We start from the raw sequence: 16702 nt of genomic DNA, 5'->3' as shown, positions 1-16702 counted from the left end.
AAAGGTTTGGAACTTGAAACGGAAGGCTTTTTATCACAGGACAAGAAATCAGTCCTCAAAAAATTAACCGGCAGAAAATATTTTTTTTAAAAAAACCCTAAGCCCCGGGGTCACAATTTCAGCAAAAATCTGACTTTTGGCAATTCACTCAAAAATGGTGCCAAAAGCTTGAAAATGCTCCCCTGAAAGGTTTGGCACTCGAAACAGAAGGCTTTTTATCACAGGACAAGAAATCAGCCCTCAAAAACTTAACCGGCAGAAAATATGTTTTTGAAGACATCCCTAAGCCCCGGGGTCACAATTTCAGCAAAAATCTGACTTTTGGCAGTTCACTCAAAAATGGTGCCAACCAGTTGCAAATGCTCCCCTGAAAGGCTTGGCACTCGAAACAGAAGGCTTTTTATCACAGGACAAGAAATCAGCCCTCAAAAACATATCCGGCAGAAAATATTTTTTTGAAGAAATCCCTAACCCCCGGGGTCACAATTTCAGCAAAAATCTGACTTTTGGCAATTCACTCAAAAATGGTGCCAAAAGCTTGAAAATGCTCCCCTGAAAGGTTTGGCACTCGAAACAGAAGGCTTTTTATCACAGGACAAGAAATCAGCCCTCAAAAACTTATCCGGCAGAAAATATTTTTTTGAAGAAATCCCTAAGCCCCGGGGTCACAATTTCAGCAAAAGTCTGACTTTGGCAATTCACTCAAAAATGGTGCCAAAAGCTTGAAAAAGCTCCCCTGAAAGGTTTGGCACTCGAAACGGAAGGCTTTTTATCACCGGAAAGGAATTCAGCCCTCAAAAACTTAACCGGCAGAAAATATTTTTTTGAAGACATCCCTAAGCCCCGGGGTCACAATTTCAGCAAAAATCTGACTTTTGGCAATTCACTCAAAAATGGTGCCAAAAGCTTGAAAATGCTCCCCTGAAAGGTTTGGCACTCGAAACGGAAGGCTTTTTATCACAGGACAAGAAATCAGCCCTCAAAAACTTAACCGGCAGAAAATATGTTTTTGAAGAAATCCCTAAGCCCCGGGGTCACAATTTCAGCAAAAGTCTGACTTTTGGCAATTCACTCAAAAATGGTGCCAAAAGCTTGAGAAAGCTCCCCTGAAAGGTTTGGCACTCGAAACGGAAGGCTTTTTATCACCGGAAAGGAATTCAGCCCTCAAAAACTTAACCGGCAGAAAATATTTTTTTGAAGACATCCCTAAGCCCCGGGGTCACAATTTCAGCAAAAATCTGACTTTTGGCAATTCACTCAAAAATGGTGCCAAAAGCTTGAAAATGCTCCCCTGAAAGGTTTGGCACTCGAAACGGAAGGCTTTTTATAACAGGACAAGAAATCAGCCCTCAAAAACTTAACCGGCAGAAAATATTTTTTTGAAGACATCCCTAACCCCCGGGGTCACAATTTCAGCAAAAATCTGACTTTTGGCAGTTCACTCAAAAATGGTGCCGAAAGCTTGAAAATGCTCCCCTGAAAGGTTTGGCACTCGAAACAGAAGGCTTTTTATCACAGGACAAGAAATCAGCCCTCAAAAACTTATCCGGCAGAAAACATTTTTTTGAAGAAATCCCTAAGCCCCGGGGTCACAATTTCAGCAAAAGTCTGACTTTTGGCAATTCACTCAAAAATGGTGCCAAAAGCTTGAAAAAGCTCCCCTGAAAGGTTTGGCACTCGAAACGGAAGGCTTTTTATCACCGGAAAGGAATTCAGCCCTCAAAAACTTAACCGGCAGAAAATATTTTTTTGAACAAATCCCTAAGCCCCGGGGTCACAATTTCAGCAAAAGTCTGACTTTTGGCAATTCACTCAAAAATGGTGCCAAAAGCTTGAAAATGCTCCCCTGAAAGGTTTGGCACTCGAAACGGAAGTCTTTTTAACACAGGACAAGAAATCAGCCCTCAAAAACTTAACCGGCAGAAAATATTTTTTTGAAGAAATCCCTAAGCCCCGGGGTCACAATTTCAGCAAAAGTCTGACTTTTGGCAATTCACTCAAAAATGGTGTCAAAAGCTTGAAAAAGCTCCCCTGAAAGGTTTGGCACTCGAAACGGAAGGCTTTTTATCACCGGAAAGGAATTCAGCCCTCAAAAACTTAACCGGCAGAAAATATTTTTTTGAAGACATCCCTAAGCCCCGGGGTCACAATTTCAGCAAAAATCTGACTTTTGGCAATTCACTCAAAAATGGTGCCAAAAGCTTGAAAATGCTCCCCTGAAAGGTTTGGCACTCGAAACGGAAGGCTTTTTATAACAGGACAAGAAATCAGCCCTTAAAAACTTATCCGGCAAAAAAATTTTTTTTGAAGAAATCCCTAACCCCCGGTGTCACAATTTCAGCAAAAATCTGACTTTTGGCAATTCACTCAAAAATGGTGCCAAAAGCTTGAAAATGCTCCCCTGAAAGGTTTGGCACTCGAAACGGAAGGCTTTTTATCACCGGAAAGGAATTCAGCCCTCAAAAACTTAACCGGCAGAAAATATTTTTTTGAACAAATCCCTAAGCCCCGGGGTCACAATTTCAGCAAAAGTCTGACTTTTGGCAATTCACTCAAAAATGGTGCCAAAAGCTTGAAAATGCTCCCCTGAAAGGTTTGGCACTCGAAACGGAAGGCTTTTTATCACAGGACAAGAAATCAGCCCTCAAAAACTTAACCGGCAGAAAATATTTTTTTGAAGAAATCCCTAAGCCCCGGGGTCACAATTTCAGCAAAAGTCTGACTTTTGGCAATTCACTCAAAAATGGTGCCAAAAGCTTGAAAAAGCTCCCCTGAAAGGTTTGGCACTCGAAACGGAAGGCTTTTTATCACCGGAAAGGAATTCAGCCCTCAAAAACTTAACCGGCAGAAAATATTTTTTTGAAGACATCCCTAAGCCCCGGGGTCACAATTTCAGCAAAAATCTGACTTTTGGCAATTCACTCAAAAATGGTGCCAAAAGCTTGAAAATGCTCCCCTGAAAGGTTTGGCACTCGAAACGGAAGGCTTTTTATAACAGGACAAGAAATCAGCCCTTAAAAACTTATCCGGTAAAAAATTTTTTTTTGAAGAAATCCCTAACCCCCGGTGTCACAATTTCAGCAAAAATCTGACTTTTGGCAATTCACTCAAAAATGGTGCCAAAAGCTTGAAAATGCTCCCCTGAAAGGTTTGGCACTCGAAACGGAAGGCTTTTTATCACAGGACAAGAAATCAGCCCTCAAAAACTTATCCGGCAGAAAATATTTTTTTGAATAAATCCCTCAGCCCCGGGGTCACAATTTCAGCAAAAATCTGACTTTTGGCAATTCACTCAAAAATGGTGCCAAAAGCTTGAAAATGCTCCCCTGAAAGGTTTGGCACTTGAAACGGAATGCTTTTTATCACAGGACAAGAAATCAGCCCTCAAAAACTTATCCGGCAGAAAATATTTTTTTGAAGAAATCCCTAAGCCCCGGGGTCACAATTTCAGCAAAAGTCTGACTTTTGGCAATTCACTCAAAAATGGTGCCAAAAGCTTGAAAAAGCTCCCCTGAAAGGTTTGGCACTCGAAACGGAAGGCTTTTTATCACCGGAAAGGAATTCAGCCCTCAAAAACTTAACCGGCAGAAAATATTTTTTTGAAGACATCCCTAAGCCCCGGGGTCACAATTTCAGCAAAAATCTGACTTTTGGCAATTCACTCACAAATGGTGCCAAAAGCTTGAAAATGCTCCCCTGAAAGGTTTGGCACTCGAAACGGAAGGCTTTTTATCACAGGACAAGAAATCAGCCCTCAAAAACTTATCCGGCAGAAAATATTTTTTTGAAGAAATCCCTAACCCCCGGGGTCACAATTTCAGCAAAAATCTGACTTTTGGCAATTCACTCAAAAATTGTGCCAAAAGCTTGAAAAAGCTCCCCTGAAAGGTTTGGCACTCGAAACGGAAGGCTTTTTATCACCGGAAAGGAATTCAGCCCTCAAAAACTTAACCGGCAGAAAATATTTTTTTGAAGACATCCCTAACCCCCGGGGTCACAATTTCAGCAAAAATCTGACTTTTGGCAATTCACTCAAAAATGGTGCCAGAAGCTTGAAAATGCTCTCCTGAAAGGTTTGGAACTTGAAACGGAAGGCTTTTTATCACAGGACAAGAAATCAGTCCTCAAAAAATTAACCGGCAGAAAATATTTTTTTTAAAAAAACCCTAAGCCCCGGGGTCACAATTTCAGCAAAAATCTGACTTTTGGCAATTCACTCAAAAATGGTGCCAAAAGCTTGAAAATGCTCCCCTGAAAGGTTTGGCACTCGAAACAGAAGGCTTTTTATCACAGGACAAGAAATCAGCCCTCAAAAACTTAACCGGCAGAAAATATTTTTTTGAAGACATCCCTAAGCCCCGGGGTCACAATTTCAGCAAAAATCTGACTTTTGGCAGTTCACTCAAAAATGGTGCCAACCAGTTGCAAATGCTCCCCTGAAAGGCTTGGCACTCGAAACAGAAGGCTTTTTATCACAGGACAAGAAATCAGCCCTCAAAAACATATCCGGCAGAAAATATTTTTTTGAAGAAATCCCTAACCCCCGGGGTCACAATTTCAGCAAAAATCTGACTTTTGGCAATTCACTCAAAAATGGTGCCAAAAGCTTGAAAAAGCTCCCCTGAAAGGTTTGGCACTCGAAACGGAAGGCTTTTTATCACCGGAAAGGAATTCAGCCCTCAAAAACTTAACCGGCAGAAAATATTTTTTTGAAGAAATCCCTAACCCCCGGGGTCACAATTTCAGCAAAAATCTGACTTTTGGCAATTCACTCAAAAATGGTGCCAAAAGCTTGAAAATGCTCCCCTGAAAGGTTTGGCACTCGAAACGGAAGGCTTTTTATCACAGGACAAGAAATCAGCCCTCAAAAACTTATCCGGCAGAAAATATTCTTTTGAAAAAATCCCTAAGCCCCGGGGTCACAATTTCAGCAAAAATCTGACTTTTGGCAATTCATTCAGAAATGGTGCCAAAAGCTAGAAAATGCTCCCCTGAAAGGTTTGGCACTCGAAACGGAAGGCTTTTTATCACAGGACAAGAAATCAGCCCTCAAAAACTTAAGCGGCAGAAAATATTTTTTTGAACAAATCCCTAAGCCCCGGGGTCACAATTTCAGCAAAAATCTGACTTTTGGCAATTCACTCAAAAATGGTGCCAAAAGCTTGAAAATGCTCCCCTGAAAGGTTTGACACTCGAAACGGAAGGCTTTTTATCACAGGACAAGAAATCAGCCCTCAAAAACTTATCCGGCAGAAAATATTTTTTTGAAGAAATCCCTAACCCCCGGGGTCACAATTTCAGCAAAAATCTGACTTTTGGCAATTCACTCAAAAATGGTGCCAAAAGCTTGAAAATGCTCCCCTGAAAGGTTTGGCACTCGAAACAGAAGGCTTTTTATCAGAGGACAAGAAATCAGCCCTCAAAAACTTATCCGGCAGAAAATATTTTTTTGAAGAAATCCCTAACCCCCGGGGCCACAATTTCAGCAAAAGTCTGACTTTTGGCAATTCACTCAAAAATGGTGCCAAAAGCTTGAAAAAGCTCCCCTGAAAGGTTTGGCACTCGAAACGGAAGGCTTTTTATCACCGGAAAGGAATTCAGCCCTCAAAAACTTAAAAGGCAGAAAATATTTTTTTGAAGACATCCCTAAGCCCCGGGGTCACAATTTCAGCAAAAATCTGACTTTTGGCAATTCACTCAAAAATGGTGCCAAAAGCTTGAAAATGCTCCCCTGAAAGGTTTGGCACTCGAAACGGAAGGCTTTTTATCACAGGACAAGAAATCAGCCCTCAAAAACTTATCCGGCAGAAAATATTTTTTTGAAGAAATCCCTAACCCCCGGGGTCACAATTTCAGCAAAAATCTGACTTTTGGCAATTCACTCAAAAATGGTGCCAAAAGCTTGAAAAAGCTCCCCTGAAAGGTTTGGCACTCGAAACGGAAGGCTTTTTATCACCGGAAAGGAATTCAGCCCTCAAAAACTTAACCGGCAGAAAATATTTTTTTGAAGAAATCCCTAACCCCCGGGGTCACAATTTCAGCAAAAATCTGACTTTTGGCAATTCACACAAAAATGGTGCCAAAAGCTTGAAAATGCTCCCCTGAAAGGTTTGGCACTCGAAACGGAAGGCTTTTTATCACAGGACAAGAAATCAGCCCTCAAAAACTTATCCGGCAGAAAATATTTTTTTGAAGAAATCCCTAACCCCCGGGGTCACAATTTCAGCAAAAATCTGACTTTTGGCAATTCACTCAAAAATGGTGCCAAAAGCTTGAAAAAGCTCCCCTGAAAGGTTTGGCACTCGAAACGGAAGGCTTTTTATCACCGGAAAGGAATTCAGCCCTCAAAAACTTAACCGGCAGAAAATATTTTTTTGAAGAAATCCCTAACCCCCGGGGTCACAATTTCAGCAAAAATCTGACTTTTGGCAATTCACTCAAAAATGGTGCCAAAAGCTTGAAAATGCTCCCCTGAAAGGTTTGGCACTCGAAACAGAAGGCTTTTTATCAGAGGACAAGAAATCAGCCCTCAAAAACTTATCCGGCAGAAAATATTTTTTTGAAGAAATCCCTAACCCCCGGGGTCACAATTTCAGCAAAAATCTGACTTTTGGCAATTCACTCAAAAATGGTGCCAAAAGCTTGAAAAAGCTCCCCTGAAAGGTTTGGCACTCGAAACGGAAGGCTTTTTATCACCGGAAAGGAATTCAGCCCTCAAAAACTTAACCGGCAGAAAATATTTTTTTGAAGAAATCCCTAACCCCCGGGGTCACAATTTCAGCAAAAATCTGACTTTTGGCAATTCACTCAAAAATGGTGCCAAAAGCTTGAAAATGCTCCCCTGAAAGGTTTGGCACTCGAAACGGAAGGCTTTTTATCACAGGACAAGAAATCAGCCCTCAAAAACTTATCCGGCAGAAAATATTCTTTTGAAAAAATCCCTAAGCCCCGGGGTCACAATTTCAGCAAAAATCTGACTTTTGGCAATTCACTCAAAAATGGTGCCAAAAGCTAGAAAATGCTCCCCTGAAAGGTTTGGCACTCGAAACGGAAGGCTTTTTATCACAGGACAAGAAATCAGCCCTCAAAAACTTAAGCGGCAGAAAATATTTTTTTGAACAAATCCCTAAGCCCCGGGGTCACAATTTCAGCAAAAATCTGACTTTTGGCAATTCACTCAAAAATGGTGCCAAAAGCTTGAAAATGCTCCCCTGAAAGGTTTGACACTCGAAACGGAAGGCTTTTTATCACAGGACAAGAAATCAGCCCTCAAAAACTTATCCGGCAGAAAATATTTTTTTGAAGAAATCCCTAACCCCCGGGGTCACAATTTCAGCAAAAATCTGACTTTTGGCAATTCACTCAAAAATGGTGCCAAAAGCTTGAAAATGCTCCCCTGAAAGGTTTGGCACTCGAAACAGAAGGCTTTTTATCAGAGGACAAGAAATCAGCCCTCAAAAACTTATCCGGCAGAAAATATTTTTTTGAAGAAATCCCTAACCCCCGGGGCCACAATTTCAGCAAAAGTCTGACTTTTGGCAATTCACTCAAAAATGGTGCCAAAAGCTTGAAAAAGCTCCCCTGAAAGGTTTGGCACTCGAAACGGAAGGCTTTTTATCACCGGAAAGGAATTCAGCCCTCAAAAACTTAACCGGCAGAAAATATTTTTTTGAAGACATCCCTAAGCCCCGGGGTCACAATTTCAGCAAAAATCTGACTTTTGGCAATTCACTCAAAAATGGTGCCAAAAGCTTGAAAATGCTCCCCTGAAAGGTTTGGCACTCGAAACGGAAGGCTTTTTATCACAGGACAAGAAATCAGCCCTCAAAAACTTATCCGGCAGAAAATATTTTTTTGAAGAAATCCCTAACCCCCGGGGTCACAATTTCAGCAAAAATCTGACTTTTGGCAATTCACTCAAAAATGGTGCCAAAAGCTTGAAAAAGCTCCCCTGAAAGGTTTGGCACTCGAAACGGAAGGCTTTTTATCACCGGAAAGGAATTCAGCCCTCAAAAACTTAACCGGCAGAAAATATTTTTTTGAAGAAATCCCTAACCCCCGGGGTCACAATTTCAGCAAAAATCTGACTTTTGGCAATTCACTCAAAAATGGTGCCAAAAGCTTGAAAATGCTCCCCTGAAAGGTTTGGCACTCGAAACGGAAGGCTTTTTATCACAGGACAAGGAATCAGCCCTCAAAAACTTATCCGGCAGAAAATATTCTTTTGAAAAAATCCCTAAGCCCCGGGGTCACAATTTCAGCAAAAATCTGACTTTTGGCAATTCATTCAAAAATGGTGCCAAAAGCTAGAAAATGCTCCCCTGAAAGGTTTGGCACTCGAAACGGAAGGCTTTTTATCACAGGACAAGAAATCAGCCCTCAAAAACTTAAGCGGCAGAAAATATTTTTTTGAACAAATCCCTAAGCCCCGGGGTCACAATTTCAGCAAAAATCTGACTTTTGGCAATTCACTCAAAAATGGTGCCAAAAGCTTGAAAATGCTCCCCTGAAAGGTTTGGCACTCGAAACGGAAGGCTTTTTATCACAGGACAAGAAATCAGCCCTCAAAAACTTATCCGGCAGAAAATATTTTTTTGAAGAAATCCCTAACCCCCGGGGTCACAATTTCAGCAAAAATCTGACTTTTGGCAATTCACTCAAAAATGGTGCCAAAAGCTTGAAAATGCTCCCCTGAAAGGTTTGGCACTCGAAACAGAAGGCTTTTTATCAGAGGACAAGAAATCAGCCCTCAAAAACTTATCCGGCAGAAAATATTTTTTTGAAGAAATCCCTAACCCCCGGGGCCACAATTTCAGCAAAAGTCTGACTTTTGGCAATTCACTCAAAAATGGTGCCAAAAGCTTGAAAAAGCTCCCCTGAAAGGTTTGGCACTCGAAACGGAAGGCTTTTTATCACCGGAAAGGAATTAAGCCCTCAAAAACTTAACCGGCAGAAAATATTTTTTTGAAGACATCCCTAAGCCCCGGGGTCACAATTTCAGCAAAAATCTGACTTTTGGCAATTCACTCAAAAATGGTGCCAAAAGCTTGAAAATGCTCCCCTGAAAGGTTTGGCACTCGAAACGGAAGGCTTTTTATCACAGGACAAGAAATCAGCCCTCAAAAACTTATCCGGCAGAAAATATTTTTTTGAAGAAATCCCTAAGCCCCGGGGTCACAATTTCAGCAAAAATCTGACTTTTGGCAATTCACTCAAAAATGGTGCCAGAAGCTTGAAAATGCTCTCCTGAAAGGTTTGGCACTTGAAACGGAAGGCTTTTTATCACAGGACAAGAAATCAGCCCTCAAAAACTTAACCGGCAGAAAATATTTTTTTGAAAAAATCCCTAACCCCCGGGGTCACAATTTCAGCAAAAATCTGACTCTTGGCAATTCACTCAAAAATGGTGCCAACCAGTTGCAAATGCTCCCCTGAAAGGCTTGGCACTCGAAACAGAAGGCTTTTTATCACAGGACAAGAAATCAACCCTCAAAAACATATCCGGCAGAAAATATTTTTTTGAAGAAATCCCTAAGCCCCGGGGTCACAATTTCAGCAAAAATCTGACTTTTGGCAATTCACTCAAAAATGGTGCCAAAAGCTAGAAAATGCTCCCCTGAAAGGTTTGGCACTCGAAACGGAAGGCTTTTTATCACAGGACAAGAAATCAGCTCTCAAAAACTTAAGCGGCAGAAAATATTTTTTTGAACAAATCCCTAAGCCCCGGGGTCACAATTTCAGCAAAAATCTGACTTTTGGCAATTCACTCAAAAATGGTGCCAAAAGCTTGAAAATGCTGCCCTGAAAGGTTTGGCACTCGAAATGGAAGGCTTCTTATCACAGGACAAGAAATCAGCCCTCAAAAACTTAACCGGCAGAAAAAAATTTTTTTTAAGAAATCCCTAACCCCCGGGGTCACAATTTCAGCAAAAATCTGACCTTTGGCAATTCACACAAAAATGGTGCCAAAAGCTTGAAAATGCTCCCCTGAAAGGTTTGGCACTCGAAATGGAAGGCTTCTTATCACAGGACAAGAAATCAGCCCTCAAAAACTTAACCGGCAGAAAATATTTTTTTGAACAAATCCCTAAGCCCCGGGGTCACAATTTCAGCAAAAATCTGACTTTTGGCTATTCACTCAAAAATGGTGCCAACCAGTTGCAAATGCTCCCCTGAAAGGTTTGGCACTCGAAACAGAAGGCTTTTTATCACAGGACAAGAAATCAGCCCTCAAAAACTTAAGCGGCAGAAAATATTTTTTTGAACAAATCCCTAAGCCCCGGGGTCACAATTTCAGCAAAAATCTGACTTTTGGCAATTCACTCAAAAATGGTGCCAAAAGCTTGAAAATGCTCCCCTGAAAGGTTTGGCACTCGAAACGGAAGGCTTTTTATCACAGGACAAGAAATCAGCCCTCAAAAACTTAACCGGCAGAAAATATTTTTTTGAAAAAATCCCTAACCCCCGGGGTCACAATTTCAGCAAAAATCTGACTTTTCGCAATTCACGCAAAAATGGTGCCAAAAGCTTGAAAATGCTCTCCTGAAAGGTTTGGCACTCGAAACAGAAGGCTTTTTATCACAGGACAAGAAATCAGCCCTCAAAAACTTATCCGGTAGAAAATATTTTTTTGAAGACATCCCTAAGCCCCGGGGTCACAATTTCAGCAAAAATCTGACTTTTGGCAATTCACTCAAAAATGGTGCCAAAAGCTTGAAAATGCACTCCTGAAAGGTTTGGCACTCGAAAAGGAAGGCTTTTTATCACAGGACAAGAAATCAGCCCTCAAAAACTTAAGCGGCAGAAAATATTTTTTTGAACAAATCCCTAAGCCCCGGGGTCACAATTTCAGCAAAAATCTGACTTTTGGCAATTCACTCAAAAATGGTGCCAAAAGCTTGAAAATGCTCCCCTGAAAGGTTTGGCACTCGAAACAGAAGGCTTTTTATCACAGGACAAGAAATCAGCCCTCAAAAACGTAACCGGCAGAAAATATTTTTTTGAAGACATCCCTAAGCCCCGGGGTCACAATTTCAGCAAAAATCTGACTTTTGGCAGTTCACTCAAAAATGGTGCCAACCAGTTGCAAATGCTCCCCTGAAAGGTTTGGCACTCGAAACAGAAGGCTTTTTATCACAGGACAAGAAATCAGCCCTCAAAAACATATCCGGCAGAAAATATTTTTTTAAACAAATCCCTAAGCCCCGGGGTCACAATTTCAGCAAAAATCTGACTTTTGGCAATTCACACAAAAATGGTGCCAAAAGCTTGAAAATGCTCCCCTGAAAGGTTTGGCACTCGAAACGGAAGGCTTTTTATCACAGGACAAGAAATCTGCCCTCAAAAACTTAACCGGCAGAAAATATTTTTTTGAACAAATCCCTAAGCCCCGGGGTCACAATTTCAGCAAAAATCTGACTTTTGGCAATTCACACAAAAATGGTGCCAAAAGCTTGAAAATGCTCCCCTGAAAGGTTTGGCACTCGAAATGGAAGGCTTTTTATCACAGGACAAGAAATCAGCCCTCAAAAACTTAACCGGCAGAAAATATTTTTTTGAACAAATCCCTAAGCCCCGGGGTCACAATTTCAGCAAAAATCTGACTTTTGGCAATTCACTCAAAAATGGTGCCAAAAGCTTGAAAATGCTCCCCTGAAAGGTTTGACACTCGAAATGGAAGGCTTTTTATCACAGGACAAGAAATCAGCCCTCAAAAACTTATCCGGCAGAAAATATTTTTTTGAACAAATCCCTAACCCCCGGGGTCACAATTTCAGCAAAAATCTGACTTTTGGCAATTCACTCAAAAATGGTGCCAAAAGCTTGAAAATGCTCCCCTGAAAGGTTTGGCACTCGAAACAGAAGGCTTTTTATCAGAGGACAAGAAATCAGCCCTCAAAAACTTATCCGGCAGAAAATATTTTTTAGAAGAAATCCCTAACCCCCGGGGTCACAATTTCAGCAAAAGTCTGACTTTTGGCAATTCACTCAAAAATGGTGCCAAAAGCTTGAAAAAGCTCCCCTGAAAGGTTTGGCACTCGAAACGGAAGGCTTTTTATCACCGGAAAGGAATTCAGCCCTCAAAAACTTAACCGGCAGAAAATATTTTTTTGAAGACATCCCTAAGCCCCGGGGTCACAATTTCAGCAAAAATCTGACTTTTGGCAATTCACTCAAAAATGGTGCCAAAAGCTTGAAAATGCTCCCCTGAAAGGTTTGGCACTCGAAACGGAAGGCTTTTTATCACAGGACAAGAAATCAGCCCTCAAAAACTTATCCGGCAGAAAATATTTTTTTGAAGAAATCCCTAACCCCCGGGGTCACAATTTCAGCAAAAATCTGACTTTTGGCAATTCACTCAAAAATGGTGCCAAAAGCTTGAAAATGCTCCCCTGAAAGGTTTGGCACTCGAAACGGAAGGCTTTTTATCACAGGACAAGAAATCAGCCCTCAAAAACTTAACCGGCAGAAAATATTTTTTTGAAGAAATCCCTAACCCCCGGGGTCACAATTTCAGCAAAAATCTGACTTTTGGCAATTCACTCAAAAATGGTGCCAGAAGCTTGAAAATGCTCTCCTGAAAGGTTTGGCACTTGAAACGGAAGGCTTTTTATCACAGGACAAGAAATCAGCCCTCAAAAACTTAACCGGCAGAAAATATTTTTTTGAAAAAATCCCTAAGCCCCGGGGTCACAATTTCAGCAAAAATCTGACTTTTGGCAATTCACTCAAAAATGGTGCCAACCAGTTGCAAATGCTCCCCTGAAAGGCTTGGCACTCGAAACAGAAGGCTTTTTATCACAGGAAGAGAAATCAACCCTTAAAAACATATCCGGCAGAAAATATTTTTTTGAACAAATCCCTAAGCCCCGGGGTCACAATTTCAGCAAAAGTCTGACTTTTGGCAATTCACTCAAAAATGGTGCCAAAAGCTTGAAAAAGCTCCCCTGAAAGGTTTGGCACTCGAAACGGAAGGCTTTTTATCACCGGAAAGGAATTCAGCCCTCAAAAACTTAACCGGCAGAAAATATTTTTTTGAAGAAATCCCTAACCCCCGGGGTCACAATTTCAGCAAAAATCTGACTTTTGGCAATTCACTCAAAAATGGTGCCAAAAGCTTGAAAATGCTCCCCTGAAAGGTTTGGCACTCGAAACGGAAGGCTTTTTATCACAGGACAAGAAATCAGCCCTCAAAAACTTATCCGGCAGAAAATATTCTTTTGAAAAAATCCCTAAGCCCCGGGGTCACAATTTCAGCAAAAATCTGACTTTTGGCAATTCACTCAAAAATGGTGCCAAAAGCTAGAAAATGCTCCCCTGAAAGGTTTGGCACTCGAAACGGAAGGCTTTTTATCACAGGACAAGAAATCAGCTCTCAAAAACTTAAGCGGCAGAAAATATTTTTTTGAACAAATCCCTAAGCCCCGGGGTCAGAATTTCAGCAAAAATCTGACTTTTGGCAATTCACTCAAAAATGGTGCCAAAAGCTTGAAAATGCTGCCCTGAAAGGTTTGGCACTCGAAATGGAAGGCTTCTTATCACAGGACAAGAAATCAGCCCTCAAAAACTTAACCGGCAGAAAATATTTTTTTTGAAGAAATCCCTAACCCCCGGGGTCACAATTTCAGCAAAAATCTGACCTTTGGCAATTCACACAAAAATGGTGCCAAAAGCTTGAAAATGCTCCCCTGAAAGGTTTGGCACTCGAAATGGAAGGCTTCTTATCACAGGACAAGAAATCAGCCCTCAAAAACTTAACCGGCAGAAAATATTTTTTTGAACAAATCCCTAAGCCCCGGGGTCACAATTTCAGCAAAAATCTGACTTTTGGCTATTCACTCAAAAATGGTGCCAACCAGTTGCAAATGCTCCCCTGAAAGGTTTGGCACTCGAAACAGAAGGCTTTTTATCACAGGACAAGAAATCAGCCCTCAAAAACTTAAGCGGCAGAAAATATTTTTTTGAACAAATCCCTAAGCCCCGGGGTCACAATTTCAGCAAAAATCTGACTTTTCGCAATTCACGCAAAAATGGTGCCAAAAGCTAGAAAATGCTCCCCTGAAAGGTTTGGCACTCGAAACTGAATGCTTTTTATCACAGGACAAGAAATCAGCCCTCAAAAACTTAACCGGCAGAAAATATTTTTTTGAAAAAATCCCTAACCCCCGGGGTCACAATTTCAGCAAAAATCTGACTTTTCGCAATTCACGCAAAAATGGTGCCAAAAGCTTGAAAATGCTCTCCTGAAAGGTTTGGCACTCGAAACAGAAGGCTTTTTATCACAGGACAAGAAATCAGCCCTCAAAAACTTATCCGGTAGAAAATATTTTTTTGAAGACATCCCTAAGCCCCGGGGTCACAATTTCAGCAAAAATCTGACTTTTGGCAATTCACTCAAAAATGGTGCCAAAAGCTTGAAAATGCACTCCTGAAAGGTTTGGCACTCGAAAAGGAAGGCTTTTTATCACAGGACAAGAAATCAGCCCTCAAAAACTTAAGCGGCAGAAAATATTTTTTTGAACAAATCCCTAAGCCCCGGGGTCACAATTTCAGCAAAAATCTGACTTTTGGCAATTCACTCAAAAATGGTGTCAAAAGCTTGAAAATGCTCCCCTGAAAGGTTTGGCACTCGAAACAGAAGGCTTTTTATCACAGGACAAGAAATCAGCCCTCAAAAACGTAACCGGCAGAAAATATTTTTTTGAAGACATCCCTAAGCCCCGGGGTCACAATTTCAGCAAAAATCTGACTTTTGTCTATTCACTCAAAAATGGTGCCAACCAGTTGCAAATGCTCCCCTGAAAGGTTTGGCACTCGAAACAGAAGGCTTTTTATCACAGGACAAGAAATCAGCCCTCAAAAACATATCCGGCAGAAAATATTTTTTTGAAGAAATCCCTAAGCCCCGGGGTCACAATTTCAGCAAAAATCTGACTTTTGGCAATTCACACAAAAATGGTGCCAAAAGCTTGAAAATGCTCCCCTGAAAGGTTTGGCACTCGAAACGGAAGGCTTTTTATCACAGGACAAGAAATCTGCCCTCAAAAACTTAACCGGCAGAAAATATTTTTTTGAACAAATCCCTAAGCCCCGGGGTCACAATTTCAGCAAAAATCTGACTTTTGGCAATTCACACAAAAATGGTGCCAAAAGCTTGAAAATGCTCCCCTGAAAGGTTTGGCACTCGAAATGGAAGGCTTTTTATCACAGGACAAGAAATCAGCCCTCAAAAACTTAACCGGCAGAAAATATTTTTTTGAACAAATCCCTAACCCCCGGGGTCACAATTTCAGCAAAAATCTGACTTTTGGCAATTCACTCAAAAATGGTGCCAAAAGCTTGAAAATGCTCCCCTGAAAGGTTTGGCACTCGAAACGGAAGGCTTTTTATCACAGGACAAGAAATCAGCCCTCAAAAACTTAACCGGCAGAAAATATTTTTTTGAAGAAATCCCTAACCCCCAGGGTCACAATTTCAGCAAAAATCTGACTTTTGGCAATTCACTCAAAAATGGTGCCAAAAGCTAGAAAATGCTCCCCTGAAAGGTTTGGCACTCGAAACGGAAGGCTTTTTATCACAGGACAAGAAATCAGCTCTCAAAAACTTAAGCGGCAGAAAATATTTTTTTGAACAAATCCCTAAGCCCCGGGGTCAGAATTTCAGCAAAAATCTGACTTTTGGCAATTCACTCAAAAATGGTGCCAAAAGCTTGAAAATGCTGCCCTGAAAGGTTTGGCACTCGAAATGGAAGGCTTCTTATCACAGGACAAGAAATCAGCCCTCAAAAACTTAACCGGCAGAAAATATTTTTTTTGAAGAAATCCCTAACCCCCGGGGTCACAATTTCAGCAAAAATCTGACCTTTGGCAATTCACACAAAAATGGTGCCAAAAGCTTGAAAATGCTCCCCTGAAAGGTTTGGCACTCGAAATGGAAGGCTTCTTATCACAGGACAAGAAATCAGCCCTCAAAAACTTAACCGGCAGAAAATATTTTTTTGAACAAATCCCTAAGCCCCGGGGTCACAATTTCAGCAAAAATCTGACTTTTGGCTATTCACTCAAAAATGGTGCCAACCAGTTGCAAATGCTCCCCTGAAAGGTTTGGCACTCGAAACAGAAGGCTTTTTATCACAGGACAAGAAATCAGCCCTCAAAAACTTAAGCGGCAGAAAATATTTTTTTGAACAAATCCCTAAGCCCCGGGGTCACAATTTCAGCAAAAATCTGACTTTTCGCAATTCACGCAAAAATGGTGCCAAAAGCTAGAAAATGCTCCCCTGAAAGGTTTGGCACTCGAAACTGAATGCTTTTTATCACAGGACAAGAAATCAGCCCTCAAAAACTTAACCGGCAGAAAATATTTTTTTGAAAAAATCCCTAACCCCCGGGGTCACAATTTCAGCAAAAATCTGACTTTTCGCAATTCACGCAAAAATGGTGCCAAAAGCTTGAAAATGCTCTCCTGAAAGGTTTGGCACTCGAAACAGAAGGCTTTTTATCACAGGACAAGAAATCAGCCCTCAAAAACTTATCCGGTAGAAAATATTTTTTTGAAGACATCCCTAAGCCCCGGGGTCACAATTTCAGCAAAAATCTGACTTTTGGCAATTCACTCAAAAATGGTGCCAAAAGCTTGAAAATGCACTCCTGAAAGGTTTGGCACTCGAAAAGGAAGGCTTTTTATCACAGGACAAGAAATC

This window comes from Podarcis liolepis (genome assembly GCF_965112155.1).
Source record: "Podarcis liolepis genome assembly, chromosome: 10".
In the NCBI taxonomy this organism is placed as follows: domain Eukaryota; kingdom Metazoa; phylum Chordata; class Lepidosauria; order Squamata; family Lacertidae; genus Podarcis; species Podarcis liolepis.
This window is presented reverse-complemented; position numbering follows the sequence as displayed.